The sequence below is a fragment of the Bos taurus genome, chromosome 24 (genome assembly GCF_002263795.3).
Source record: "Bos taurus isolate L1 Dominette 01449 registration number 42190680 breed Hereford chromosome 24, ARS-UCD2.0, whole genome shotgun sequence".
NCBI lineage: Eukaryota > Metazoa > Chordata > Mammalia > Artiodactyla > Bovidae > Bos > Bos taurus.
Window position 1 is genome coordinate 24,292,041 of NC_037351.1, and position 15,836 is coordinate 24,307,876.

General features: G+C 38.0%; 1 pseudogene; it reads right to left on the minus strand.

Moving 5' to 3' along the window:
• Nucleotides 1–484: 484 nt before the first annotated feature.
• Nucleotides 485–819, minus strand: LOC781065 (large ribosomal subunit protein P1-like; annotated as a pseudogene).
• Nucleotides 820–15,836: the final 15,017 nt, after the last annotated feature.

The window sequence follows — 15,836 nt, forward strand, 5'->3', positions numbered from 1 at the left end:
CTCTTTTTAAACTTCTTTTCCCTGTAGGTCATTACAGAGTATTGAGTAGAGTTTCCTGCACTATACCCTAGGTGCTTATTAGTTATCTATAGTTATCTATTTTATATATACTTAACTAATATATAATAGTGTAATTATGTCAATCCCAATCTTCCAATTCATCCCACCCTTCCTTTCCCCCCTGGTAACCATAAGTAGAAGATGGCTGGATGGCATCACCGACTTGATGGACATGAGTTTGAGTGAACTCTGGGAGTTGGTGATGGACAGGGAGGCCGGGCGTGCTGTGATTCATGGGGTCGCAAAGAATCAGACACGACTGAGCGACTGAACTGAACTGAACTGAACCATAAGTTAGTTTTCTACATGTGTGATTCCATTTCTGTTTTGTAAATAAGTTCATTTATATCATTTTGTAGATTTCACATACAAGCCATTTGCAGCAACACGCTTATCTTTCTATTGAATGTGTTACTTAAAAGGCTTAGTCAAAAAGACCTAAGCCCATGTCATCATCAGACTCTTGAGACTCTTCTTTCTTTACTTATGTGTTCTTCTGCTCAGCTGGGACAGCAGTGGTGAAGAGGGCCGGACTCCTGCGGAGAGACTACCAGCGGCTGGGGCAGGTCCACCAGCCCCCACATGGCCGATGAGGCTCCCAGTGTTGACACTGGCCAGAGCCTGTGAAAACCAACCTGCCAGAAAGAGCCAATGTTTACACCGGCTGCTTTAATGAAGGCGTTGATCTTGTCCTCCATGAGCCTCACCGTGTAGAATGAGGGCTGAATAGATGCAGGTGAGCTCTGAGACGGAGGCCATCTTTGAGTGCTAGGCGAGGGCTACGGTGTGGTGCTAGTCTTTGGATGAAGCGGGGACCTCACCCCAGTGTGGTCTTGCTTCCTTGGAAGGACTAAGCATCTTAGGGCAGCTGAGAAAAGGTAAGTTTTTTATTTTTTTATTTTTATTTATGTTTTCAGATCAGATCAGTCGCTCAGTCGTGTCCGACTCTTTGTGACCCCATGAATCGCAGCATGCCAGGCCTCCTGTCCATCAACTCCTGGAGTTCACTGAGACTCACATCCATCGAGTCAGTGATGCCATCCAGCCATCTCATCCTCTGGCGTCCCCTTCTCCTCTTGCCCCCAATCCCTCCCAGCATCAGAGTCCTTTCCAATGAGTCAACTCTTCGCATGAGGTGGCCAAAGCACTGGAGTTTCAGCTTTAGCATCATTCCTTCCAAAGAAATCCCAGGGCTGATCTCCTTCAGAATGGACTGGTTGGATCTCCTTGCAGTCCAAGGGACTCTCAAGAGTCTTCTCCAACACCACAATTTAAAAGCATCAATTCTTCGGTGCTCAGCCTTCTTCACAGTCCAACTCTCACATCCATACATGACCACAGGAAAAACCATAGCCTTGACTAGACGAACCTTTGTTGGCAAAGGAATGTCTCTGCTTTTGAATATGCTATCTAGGTTGGTCATAACTTTCCTTCCAAGGAGGGCATTTAAATTATTATTATTATTGTTATTTTGGCTGTTCTCTGAAATCTTAGTTCCCCCACCAGGGATCAAAAGCTGTATTGGGATCTTGGAGTCTTAACCACTAGACTTCCACAGAAGTCTCAAGCCTTTTTGAATAGGATCAGTCTCGAGAAGAGGTTTAAGGGGACACGCACTAAACACAGATAGTCCCAGATGGGTCTACCGTGGCCCAGTTAACATCTTGTTTTTCTTTTCATACCACTTTGTACCTCTGGGTGTCAGGGCCCTTCTTTTCCAAGTGGGGCCTTTGGAAAGTGTGGTCTTCATGCTGCGTTTGGACGGAACTCCACACAATTTAGAGCATGTGAGATGATCCTTAAAGGATTAAGGTAAGCGTTAGAAGAAGGCTGTTGATGGATAGTGTCCCTGTGCTAAAGAACAGTCAGGAGAGCAGAGAAAGTGGTGCTTGCCAGGCTTTCACCTCTTACCCTTGGCATGTCCTCTCCAGATGCTGATAGCAAGTCTTTCCATGTGACCCCACAGGTGAATCTAAGCCTAACCTCCTGTACTGCCACCATCTCCAATCTCCCAACCTTGGGACCTGGGGATGGAGAGTGGTAGGGAAATTCCTCTGCTTCTCCCTGTAGGATCTTCCTACTCTGTTGTTAGATGCTTCGCTCTTTTCAGTTCAGTTCAGTTCAGTCGCTCAGTCGTGTCGACTCTTTGCGACCCCATGAATAGCAGCATGCCAGGCCTCCCTGTCCATCACCAACTCCCGGAGTTCACTCAGACTCACGTCCATCGAGTCAGCGATGCCATCCAGCCATCTCATCCTCTGGCGTCCCCTTCTTCTCCTGCCCTCAATCCCTCCCAGCATCAGAGTCTTTTCCAATGAGTCAACTCTTCACATGAGGTGGCCAAAGTACTGGAGTTTCAGCTTTAGCATCAATCCTTCCAAAGAAATCCCAGGGCTGATCTCCTTCAGAATGGACTGGTTGGATCTCCTTGCAGTCCAAGGGACTCTCAAGAGTCTTCTCCAACACCACAGTTCAAAAGCATCAGTTCTTCAGCACTCAGCTTTCTTCACAGTCCAACTCTCACATCCACACATGACCACTGGAAAAACCATAGCCTTGACTAGACGGACCTTTGTTGGCAAAGTAATTTTAAGTAGTGCAAATCTAAATTTTAAACTAAAATCATAAAAATACTAGGAACTGTGCTGTAACTGAAAATGTATATGATAACATCAAAGCAAAAAACACTTTAAAGGAAAAAATGAACTCTACACATTTTTTAAATGTCTGAAGCAAATTAATTGAAAAACTTTAAAAACCTGGAAAAATATTTATAATATATAAGACATTAAAGTTTTACTGTTTTAAATACATGGAGAGGTCTTACAAATTAATATTTTTGAAAGAGTATGTAGTCTAGTAAACAAATGAACCAAGAACATGAACTGGCAATAAGACACAGATATACACACGTGCACACACGTAACCAAATAGAGACCAGGAAAATTTTAAGTTCAATTCCTTTACTGGTCAAATAAAAGCTGGTTGAATCAGAGTTGTTACCTAGAAAATTTACTTTAAAATTGATAGTACTTGGGTACTAGCAGTCATCAACAATCTTAGTATAAATTGGTACAGCTATGCTGAATGTAACTTTGGAAAAATATATTCATTTTTTAATCCTAAAATTATGCACAGACAATAATTCTTCCTCTAAGAATTCACCCTAAGAAAATGATTATAGAATGTAACAAAGATTTATTTACCAAGGTTATTTATCAATACACTTGTTTAAAATAGCCAAACACATGGAAATAACCTTAAGCCTATCATTTGAGAATTGGTTGAATAAACTCTGTATACCCATGTAATGGGAAATTATGAAACCATTTTGAATAAGATTGAAAAACAATATCTAGGAAGAGAGATATAGTCATGTTTTATTGTGGGCAAAGCTTACAAAATAGTTTATAAGGTATGATTCATGATTGTAACATTTTAAAATAAGAATATACATGGAAATAAAGAAAAGCTATACAACCGAGGTTATTTCTGACTGACAGCCCTGCAGTGTTTATTATTTTCTCTTTATCCCTTGTCTATTTATAATCATATAAATCTTCTACAGTGAACACTGATTGCTGTCATAAGAGATTATTATTTTAAAATATTAAAGCTAAAGGCAAATAGGTAATTAAGTAGTACAGGAATGAATTTTGATGCCATATGCGAAAGTTGGCTTGAAATATGTATGAGGGGAGTATCAGTGCATTGAAATCCCAAGCTGAGAACGAGGAAAGCAGTTGTGTCATGGAAAGAAGGATTTCAGATAAAACAAGTGTGCAGAGGAAGACAAGCTGAGATTTGAAACCGCTACAGAGGGACAAGGATGGCATTGACTATTAGTTCAGATAAGAAATTCAAGGAGCAAACTTTGAATGCATTTGAGTATTATTAAGTCAACTTGATATCATACAAAATAATAATGTGTTTTTATTTGGTGCAAATGTGGTAATGGCCAAATTACTCTCAAATGCAGACACCTTGAAGGGGAGCCTGCAGAACCCTGGAGGCAGTTAATTGATCTCCAGCATGACTGGGATTTTCAAGCTGGTGTTAAGTTTAACAATCTTGAAAGGTGTTTTGGAGTTCAAATGCAAAATAAGTCCCTCTCTTGGAGGAAATTCTGTGAATTAGTTGGAGACACAGGCATTTACTGCTCACAGTTTTCCTCATTTGCTAGAGGGTATCGTTATCTTTATAGTTCTATATATAAAATAGGCAAGTGTCCTAGGTCATGCCTCTTCCCAGGAAAAATTGATTACGTGCTAGTAAGCGAAAGGAAGCCTGGAAAAGTCTGCTAATGGACACAGATATAGAGACATAACACAATGCAAAAGCCCATACGTTTGGAAAACTGATGTCTTTCCCCAGCCATCAAGGAATTGTCCTCTTCATCCCATTTGGGACTAACACATATATATATTATTGATATTGACTATGCCAAAGCCTTTGACTGTGTGGATCACAATAAACTGTGGAAAATTCTGAAAGAGATAGGAATACCAGACCACTTGATCTGCCTCTTGAGAAATTTGTATGCAGGTCAGGAAGCAACAGTTAGAACTGGACATGGAACAACAGACTGGTTCCAAATAGGAAAAGGAGTTCGTCAAGGCTGTATATTATCACCCTGTTTATTTAACTTATATGCAGAGTACATCATGAGAAATGCTGGACTGGAAGAAACACAAACTGGAATCAAGATTGCCGGGAGAAATATCAATAACCTCAGATATGCAGATGACATCACCCTTATGGCAGAAAGTGAAGAGGAACTCAAAAGCCTCTTGATGAAAGTGAAAGAGGAGAGTGAAAAAGTTGGCTTAAAGCTCAACATTCAGAAAACGAAGATCATGGCATTTGGTCCCATCACTTCATGGGAAATAGATGGGGAAACAGTGGAAACAGTGTCAGACTTTATTTTTGGGGGCTCCAAAATCACTGCAGATGGTGACTGCAGCCATGAAATTAAAAGACGCTTACTCCTTGGAAGGCAAGTTATGACCAACCTAGATAGCATATTCAAAAGCAGAGACATTACTTTGCCAACAAAGTTTCATCTAGTCAAGGCTATGGTTTTTCCTGTGGTCATGTATGGATGTGAGAGTTGGACTGTGAAGAAGGCTGAGCGCTGAAGAATTGATGCTTTTGAACTGTGGTGTTGGAGAAGACTCTTGAGAGTCCCTTGGACTGCAAGGAGATCCAACCAGTCCATTCTGAAGGAGATCAGTCCTGGGATTTCTTCGGAAGGAATGATGCTAAAGCTGAAACTCCTGTGCTTTGGCCACCTCATGTGAAGAGTTGACTCATTGGAAAGGACTCTGATGCTGGGAGGGATTGGGGGCAAGAGGAGAAGGGGACGCCAGAGGATGAGATGGCTGGATGGCATCACTGACTCGATGGACGTGAGTCTGAGTGAACTCCGGGAGTTGGGGATGGACAGGGAGGCCTGGCTGCGATTGGACATGACTGAAAGACTGATCTGATATACACTGTATAGCACAAGGAACTCCACTCAGTACTCTCTGGTGACCTAAATGGGAAGGAAATCCAAAAAAGAGGATATATATATATATATATATATAGCTGATTCACTGTGCTGTACAGTAGAAACTAAATAACACAACATTTAAAAGCATCAATACTCCAATAACAGTTTTTTTAAAAACTCGGAGTTGTCTTCTTAGGGGGAAATTTGTTATATCCAAGGACTGCACATTAACACTCCCAGAATTTTTCTATGTTCCAGAAAAACCACTACATAGACATTTCCACCACGTTAGTATTCGTATTTCCTAACACATGGGTGTATAGAATGCTACAGCAATTGGCTACAAACTGGATGGAAAGTTTTGTGGTTAATGAAACCAACTTGCCTTGAGAAGCAGGTATACCTGGATTTACCACTGAACTCATTTTCCTAACGTGCAAAATTGAGATAACAATACCTCACTTACACAGTCGTTTACAAGATAAAAATAAATAATACTCATAAATGCCTAGTCCATAATAAACAATATCTACTGTTGAGGCATGATTTGAGGGGGAAGTTGGGGAGGACTTGGAAATGTGTAAGACAAGAATACAGTCACTCCTTTAACAACATAGGTTTGAACTATGCAGGTACACTTATACAAGGAATTTTTTTTTTCAATAGTAAGTAGCGCAGTACTACACAGGTGTATGGTTGGTTGAACACACAGATGTGGAATTGTGGATGCAAGGGTCAATCCTAAGTGATACATGTCGATTTTCCACTTCATGGAGGATCATTGCCCCTAACCTCTGCATTGTTCAAAGATCAACTGCATATGTAACTTGAACTGAAGTACATCAATACATTGGCAGTGGTTTTTAAACTATTTACTGAAATATAGTTGATTTACAATGTTTTGTTAGTTTCAGGTGTACAACAAAGTGTTTTCGTTAAACATATATAAAAATATATGTTAGTTTTTTTACATTCTCTTCCACTGTAGGTTATTGCATGATATTGAGTAGAGTTCCCTGTGCTATACAGCAAGTACCTGTTACCTATTTTATATATAGTAGTGCATAGTACTCTTGCCTGGAAAATCCCATGGACGGAGGAGCCTGGTAGGCTGCAGTCCATGGGGTCGCTAGGAGTAGGACACGACTGAGTGACTTCATTTTCACTTTTCACTTTCATGCATTGGAGAAGGAAATGGCAACCCACTCCAGTGTTCTTGCCTGGAGAATCCCAGGGGTGGAGTAGCCTAGTGGGCTGCCATCTCTGGGGTCGCACAGAGTCGGACACGACTGAAGCGACTTAGCAGCAGCAGTAGCAGCAGTGCATATATTTTAATCCCAAACTCCTATTTTATCCCATCCGTTCTTTCCCTTTTGGTAGCCATAAGTTTGTTTTCTATGTCTATGAGTCTATTTCTGTTCTGTTAATTAGTTCATTTGTGTGATTTTTTTAGATTCCACATATAAGTGATATCATGATACTTGTCTTTCTCTTTCTGGCTTCACTTAGTGTCATAATCTCTAGACCCATCCATGTTACTACAGTAACTTAGTTACCCATCCATGTTACTACAGTTACTACAGTAATAGCTTATTTCATTCTTTTTTATAGCTGAGTAATACTCCATTATATATCTTCTTAACACATTCATATGTCAATGGACACTTTAGTTGCTCCCACATTTTGGCTACAATAGCAATGTTTTAGGTGACAACTTCTTATCTGAAATGCAGCAAAAATCCAAAACAAAATTTAGATACTTCTATTTATAATCAAGTTGAAAATTCATTTCAAGTTCATATTTTCATCTGGTGTGGCCAGCATTTTAACAATCTGATATTTTACTCTTCTCACATTCTCAATGGCAAGTATATTTGTCCCATTTTTAGACAACTCTATAAATTTAACATAGCGTATATGATCCAGCATGCTCTTCTTAATATCAAAAGACTGGTGAGATTGTTTTCCTCCTCACAACAACTAAAACATTTCTGTAGTCTAGAACCTAAATCAGTAAAGAATGGAAAATTATTAAGATACTGTTAAGCTAATCTCCATTTGTGAATTTTTCTTCCTTTTCTTTTTTTTTCTTCTTACCTCAACAAAGTAGGTTTTTGCCTTATTCATATAAGATATTTTAGAGAAAAACCTTTTCAAGTATAATCACTTTCAAGGAAAATATCTTATGCAAGCTTATTTAACCTTGTTTTTACAGAAGCAAAACTTTCTGAGCCATTGATTTCATCCTACAACCATTACAATATGGTGATGTAAGTGACAATGACATGGTCAATCAATCAAGAAAAGGTTTATTTTAGTTTTAAAAATTTTGAAACAAGTACTTTAGATCTAGAAGACTTCGCCCTCTCCTTTCAGAGATGGCAAGCTGTCTAGCTAAGGAGTCAAAGCCACTTAACAACAAAAACCTGGCTTAAAACTCAGGCACCCAGCTTTAAGGTAGAAAGTGAAACATTGGAGTTTCTGAGAAAGGGTCTGGAACAGGTTTTAATAATCAGCTTTAAAACACAATATTGCAAAGCACATAGCACACATGATGTTTCTTAGCTAGATGGTTTTGCGTGTAATTTGCAGGGTTTTGAGCAGAATGGAATTGTTGAATAACATGATAGCCAGTCTAGTCTCTGCTTTGCCATTTAATACAACTATAAATTTCTCCATCTGCAAAATGGGAATAATAGAACCTACCTCACAGGGGCATTCAGAGAATAAAATGAGAGAGATTATGAAAGTGAAATTGATTTGTTAACTATTAAAATAATTGAAAATGCAAGGTAGTGGTATTATCATTATTAATCAGTTTACAGAAATCCCTGGCTCTTTTATTTTGAAGGAACTTGATTTGGGGTTCTCAAGGCTTATTTCAGCAACATAGCTCTTAGATTTAAGATATTGAAGATTTTTTTTTTAACAAAGGGATTTTTGCTATGCAATAATAAAATCTAAATAACTATTTCAAACAAGGCTATCTAATTATATCAGGGGGGTTTGATAACAGCATAAACCAGGAAAGTGGAATCTAAGTGTTTTATTATCAGAATCATAAAATAGAAATACAGTCTGTTATTGCATTATTGCAAATTCTTTATTTTTATAATACAGATTTGAGAGTGCTTCCCAAATTATTATTTTTATACTCAATAAATTCCCGTTGATTTTTCATGTTGATATTTATATTATTTCACAATATCATGTCACTTTTACTAATGGATTTTTTGGTAAATATATACCATAGTTTCTACATAAAAAGCGTGATGGGGCTGAGATCTCTGTTATAGTCATTAATTCTCCCATGTAATACATCAATTAGGCCTGAATCATATCTGCAAAAATATACATAGGGCCATTTGTACATAATTCACACCCAAACCTAATGATAACATCATAAACTGTTTTCCCACCACTGAAGCACACATATGTTTAACTTTGAAATGTTTTGCCAGAAGAATGCCTTTGAAAAAAAAAATCCCACTGTCTCATCAATTGCTGCTTTTTTCTACTGTATACTTTATGAATTGCCTCATCATAATTAACTCCAACCACTGGAATTAATTACTCCAGATGATCTGGAAATTGGTCCTCTCAATTCTTCTGAAATTCATTGAGATCATCCTGCAAAGCAGGGAAAGAGGATTGAAAAAAGCAGAATGTTTTTGAAAAACTGAACATGTTTTAGCATTTTGTATTTTAGAGAAGAAGTAATACAGGAAGGTTTTTTTTGCATATTTTATTCCTTTTTCATTTTGTAAGATTATAGACATTAGGAACTGAAAGTGATCATAGTGAATTTCTGGTTCAGCCCCCTCCTTCCATACATGTGAAAGGACCCTAAAAAAAAATCCTGGAAGCTTGGGTGAATTGGCCAAGGTCACACATGGTCATGGGCACGTGATCCAAAACCCATATCAGGGTCCACTTTGGCAGTAAAATAAGAAAGATGGATAATTGATCTCACAGACTTTCTCACACCAAAAGCTCACATGACACTAAGGAGTTAGGAATGGTGAGCGTGCATTGAAAATGAACACTTTGCTAGAAACACACCAGAGTGTTCATTTGAGGGAGCTTTGGGTTTGATTCAGCCCATCTCATCTTGGTCCCAGTTGTTTTCAGATCTGCCATCAAAGTCATCTGTCCCCAAATCTGTTACAATTAGAGAGCATTTAGATTTGATAGAACAATTCTGTGCCAACCAGCTGCAAGGAAAATTGCAAAATAGTTGATAAGAGTTTACAATTTTTTAGTTGTCCGAGAAAAATTTATCTTTTAAATAATGTACATATTTGCTAATGTTGATTCTTCCAAAATATTAGCATGCTTTCAAAAAATGCCAACTTCTATCTCAGAAAGAGTCCATGTGACCCAACCAGAGCAGAGACCTGGAAATCAGGGATCAGAGACAAGGAATATCCCAGAGTATGTCATATGTTTAATTTTTTCTAAATTTCATTTTTAATTAATTTTTGGCTGAGCTGGATCTTTGTTGTTGCTTGTGAGCTTTCTCTAGTTGCAGTGAGGAGAGGATACTCTCTAGTTGTGGGGCACAGGCGTCTCATTTCAATGTCTTTTCCTGTTACAGAGTGCGGGCTCTAGGCACATGAGCTTCAGTAGTTGCAGTGCTTGGGCCTAGTTGCCCTGTGACATGTGGGATCTTCCCGGACCAGGGATCCAACCCATGGCCCCTGCATTGGCAGGCAGGTTCTTAACCACTGGACCATGATGGAAGTCTTGTCATACCTTTATATAAGGCAAAAATTGCTGTAAATGAGGAATATGAGTAAATAAAAAAATACAAGTAGGCTTTTTTTTTTCATTGTTTTCCCATATATTTTCTAAAAGCTCCTGATATAATGAAGTAAATGCTGGTATGTGTCAGGTGAGTCTTCCCAGAAACAGATGCCTTGACCAGAGCTAGCAGTGGAAGATATTAATTGGGGATAATGGCTGTGACAGATAAAGGGGGAAAGAAGCAAGAGCAGTTCCAGAAAACTTTCGACTCTGATGTAGAGGTGTGGTGACTGAGGAAGTAGGAGAGAAGAAAGGAGAGTCAGGGTTGGGTGTGGGGGAGGGGGGCGAGGGGGCAAACTTCAGCCTGTGGGGCAGTTCTGAGGAAGCTTGGTCAGCCAATGGTGGGCAGCAAGATGATGAGCTTCCAGGGACCAGTTGCTACTGTCTAGAGGTTGAAAGTCCCCTCACACTGCTTTGCTCAGTGGTCTGCTGGGGGCTGCCAGGGAAGTACTTGGCGTTAACTCAAAAACTGAGGAAGACCCCAAGGTCACTTACACTTAGAGACTGTTGGCCACACACACTTCTGCAAGCAGGTCTTCCCTTGAACTGATGGCTGAGTGGTACCAGCATGGCTTCAACTTACAGGCATTGATTGATTTCTTTCCAGTGTGGAAGGATGGGCTGAAATTGACAACAGCCAATCAGGTGTTGCCAACTTGAATTTAGATACACACTCTTTCCCAAGGACTTACCCAATTACATTCATAAAGGAATCCCTTTGTGAAAAATTTCCATATCTTAGCAAGTCAAAAAACATATCATAGAGTTTCCAAGTTCTTCCAAGACTCCTCATTCTCAGCGTTTCTCTTTACTTCTAAGGGCTCATGGCTCAGGCTGTGGGCAGGGCAGCAGTTTCCACTGAGTCAGAGATCTCCATTGTGTTCTTGTGCACTGGCTTTTGGAACTCAAGTAAAGGCTCTTTCATTTCAGGTGAAATTCCTCTTGGTAGATTGCACCTAGGCTGGTCTTTGGAGAGAGATCAAGCCCTGAGACTTTGGAGTGGGAGCACTGACCCAAGACCCTAGACAACCAGAGAATGAACCCTAGGGAGTATTAAATAGTGAGAACTCACACAAAGGAAACTATTTGAATACAAGATCTGGCATTACCCAACCACCAGTAGCACCCTGTGCAAGAGGTCTCATCTAAACAACAAACAAAACAAATACAAACCCAATCATGAGTAGACAGGATTACCACCTCACTCAGCCTTGCCCATCAGAGGAAAAACAAACAAACAAAAACTCAGCACAAATCTCACCCTATAAGAAGCTTACACAAACCACTGGACCAACCTTAGGAAGGCAGAAACCAAAAGGAAGAAAGAATTCAACCTTGAAGCCTGGGAAAACAAGACCTCAGATACAATAAGTTAAAAAAAAAATAATGAAAAGGCAGAGAAATACTACACAAATGAAGGAACAAACTAGAAACACAGAAGTCCAAATAAATGAAGAGGAAATAGGCAAACTACCTGAAAAAGAATTCAGAATAATGATAGTAAAGATGATAAAAAACCTTGAAAACAAAATGGAGACAGTGCAAGAATCAATTAACAAAGACCTAGAAGAACTAAAGAATAAACATACAGAGACAAACAACACAATTACTGAAATTACTCTAGAAGGAATCAATAGCAGAATATCTGAAGCAGAAAAATGAATCAGTGAGCTGGAAGATAAAACGGTGGGAATAACTTCTGAAGAGCTGAATAAAGTAAAAAGAATGAAAAGAACTGAGGATAGTCTCAGAGACTTCTGGGACAATATCAAACGCACCAATTTGAATTATAGGGGTCCTAGAAGAAGAAGAGGAAAAGAAAGGGCATGAGAAAATTTTTGAAGAGATTATAGTTGAAAATTTATGCAACATGGAAAAGGAAATAGTCAGTTAAGTCCAGGAGGCACAAAGAGTCCCATACAAGATAAACCCGAAGAAACATGCCAAGACACATACTAATCTGACTAACAAAGACTAAACACAAAGAAAGAATATTAAAAGCAGCAAGGAAGAAGCAACAAGTAACATACAAAGGAAACCCCATATGCTTAACAGCTGATCTTTCAGCAGAAACACTGAAGGCCAGAAGGGAATGGCAGGATATATTTAAGGTATTGAAAGGGAAAAATCTACAACCAAAATTATAGTACCTGGCAAGGATCTCATTCAAAATTGATGGAGAAATAAAAAGCTTTTCAGACAAGGAAAAGTTAAGAGAATTCAGTACCACCAAACCAACTTTACAACAAATGTTGAAGGGACTTATATAGTCAAGAAATACAAGAGAAGAAAAAAGATCTACAAAATCAACCCCAAACATTAAAGAAAATGGCAATAGGAACATATATATCAATAATTACTTTAAATGTAAATATATTAAATGCTCCAACCAAGAGGCACAGACTGGCTGAGTGGATATAAAAACAAGATGCATATATAAGCTGTCTAAAAGAAGCCCACTTCAGATCCGAAGACACATATAAACTGAAAGTGAGAGGATGGAAAAATATATTCCATGCAAATGGGAAGCAAAAGAAAGCCAGAGTAGCAGTCTTCATATCAGACAAAATAGACCTTAAAGAAGATTACAAGAGATAAGGAAGGACACTACATAATGATCAAGGGATCAATCCAAGAGGAAGACATAACAATTATAGATATCTATGCACCCAACATAGGAGCACCTCAATACATAGACAAACACTAACAGACATAAAAGGAGAAATTGACAGTAACACAATAATAGTAGGAGACTTTAACACCCCACTCACACCAAAGGACAGATCATCAAAACAGAAAATTAACAAGGAAACACAGATATTAAATGACACATTAGATAAGATGGATTGCATTAATATCTTCAGGACATTTCATCAAAATGCAGAAGAAAACACTTTCTTCTCAAGTGCACATGGAACATTCTCCAGAATGTTGGGCCACAAATCAAACCTCAGTAAGTATAAGAAAATTGAAATTGTATCAAGCATCTTCTCCAACCACAACGCTATGAGATTACAAACACATGGATATTAACCAACACATTTCTAAATAACCAATAGGTTACTGAAGAAATCAAAAGGGAAATCAAAAAATTTCTAGAAACAAATGACAATGGAAACACAACGACTCAGAACCTATGGGATGTGGCAAAAGCAGTTCTAAGAGGGAAGTTTATAGCAATACAATTCTACCTCAAGAAACAAGAAAAACATTGAATAGAAAACCAAACTTTATACCTAAAACAACTGGAAAAGGAAGAACAAAAAAGCCCCAAACTTAGTAGAAGGAAAGAAATCATAAAGATCTGAGCAGAAATAAATGAAAAAGAAATGAAAGAAACAATAGTAAAGATTAATAAAACTAAAAGCTGGTTCTTTGAGAAGATAAACAAAATTGATAAGCCTTTACCCAGACTCATCAAGAAAAAAAGACAGAAGAATCAAATCAACAAAATTAGAAATGAAAAAGGAGAGGTTACAACAGACAATGCAGAAATACAAAGGATTATAAGAGAATTATGAACAACTATATGGCAATAAAATGGATAACCTGGAAGACATGGACAGATTCTTAGAAAAGTTCAATCTTCCAACTGAACCAGGAAGAAATAGAAATTATGAACAACCCAATTACAACCACTGAAATTTAAGCTGTGATCAAAAATCTCCCAAAAAACAAAAGCCCAGGACCAGATGGCTTCACAGGAGAATTCTATCAAACATTTAGAGAAGAGTTAATGCCCATCCTTATAAAATTCTTTCAAAAAATTGCAGGGGAAGGAACACTTCCAAACTCATTCTATGAGGCCACCATCACCCTGATACCAAAACCAAAGATAACACAAAAAAAGAAAACTACAGGCCAATATCACTGATGAACATAGATGCAAAAATCCTCAACAAAGTTTTAGCAAACAGAATCCAGCAACACATCAAAAAGCTCATACACTATGATCAAGTTGGGTTTATTCCAGGAATGCAAGGATTCTTCAATATACACAAATCAATCAATGTGACACACTATATTAACAAATTGAAAGATAAAAACCATATAATTTCAATAGATGCAGAAAAAGCCTTTGACAAAATTCAGCACCCATTTATGATTAAAACTCTTCAAAAAATGGGCATAGAAGGAACCTACCTCAACATAATAAAGGCCATACATGATAAGCCTACAGCAAACATTATTCTCAATGGTGAAAAACTGAAAGCACTTCCCCTAAGATCAGGAACAAGACAAGGATGTCCACTCTCACCACTATTATTCAACATAGTTCTGGAAGTCCTAGCTACAACAATCAGAGAGAAAAAAAAAGAAATAAAAGGAATCCAGTTCAGAAAAGAAGGAGTAAATCTCTCACTGTTTGCAAAGGACATGATACTGTACATAGAAAACTCTAAACATAGTATCAGAAAATTACTAGAACTAATCAGTGAATTTAGCAAAGTTGCAGGATACAAAATCAATACACAGAAATCACTTGCATTTCTATATACTAACAATGAAAGATCAGAAAGAGAAATTAAGAAATCAATCCCATTCACCATTGCAACAAAAGGAATTAAATATCTAGGAATAAACTTACCAAAGGAGACAAAAGAACTGTACACAGAAAATAATAAGACCCTAATGAAAGAAATCAAAGATGATATAAACAGATGAAGAGATAGTCCATGTTCCTGGGTAGGAAGAATCAATATTGTGAAAATAACTATACTACCAAATGCAATATACAGATTCAATGTGACCCCTATCAAATTATCAATGGCATTTTTTCACAGAACTAGAACAAAAAATTTCACAATTAATATGAAAACACAGAAGACTCTGAATAGCCAAAGCAGTCTTGAGAAAGAAGAATGGAGCTGGAAAAATTAACCTTCCTGGCTTCAGATTATACCACAAAGCTACAGTATGGTACTGGCACAAAAAACAGAAATATAAACCAATGGAACAAGATAGAAAGCCCAGAAATAAACCGATGGACCTATGGGTACCTTATTTTTTGACAAAGGAGCAAGAATATACAATGGGGCAAAGATAGCCTCTTCAATAAATGGTGCTGGGAAAACTGGACAGCTACCTGTAAAAGAATGAAATTAGAACACTTCCTAACACCATACACAAAGATAAACTCAAAATGGATTAAAGACCTAAATGTAAGACAAGAAACTATAAAACTCTTAGAGGAAAAAATAGGCAGAACACTCAATGACATAAATCAAAGCAAGATCCTTTATGACCCACCTCCTAGTGTAATGGAAATAAAAATAAAAGTAAATAAGTGGGACATGATCAAACTTAAAAGCTTTTGCACAGCAAAGAAAACTATAAGCAAGGTGAAAAGACAACCCTCAGAATGGGAGAAAATAATAGCAAATGAAACAACTGACAAAGGATTAATTTCCAAAATATACAAGCTGCTCATACAACTCAATACCAGCAAAACAAACAACCCAATCAAAAAGTGGGA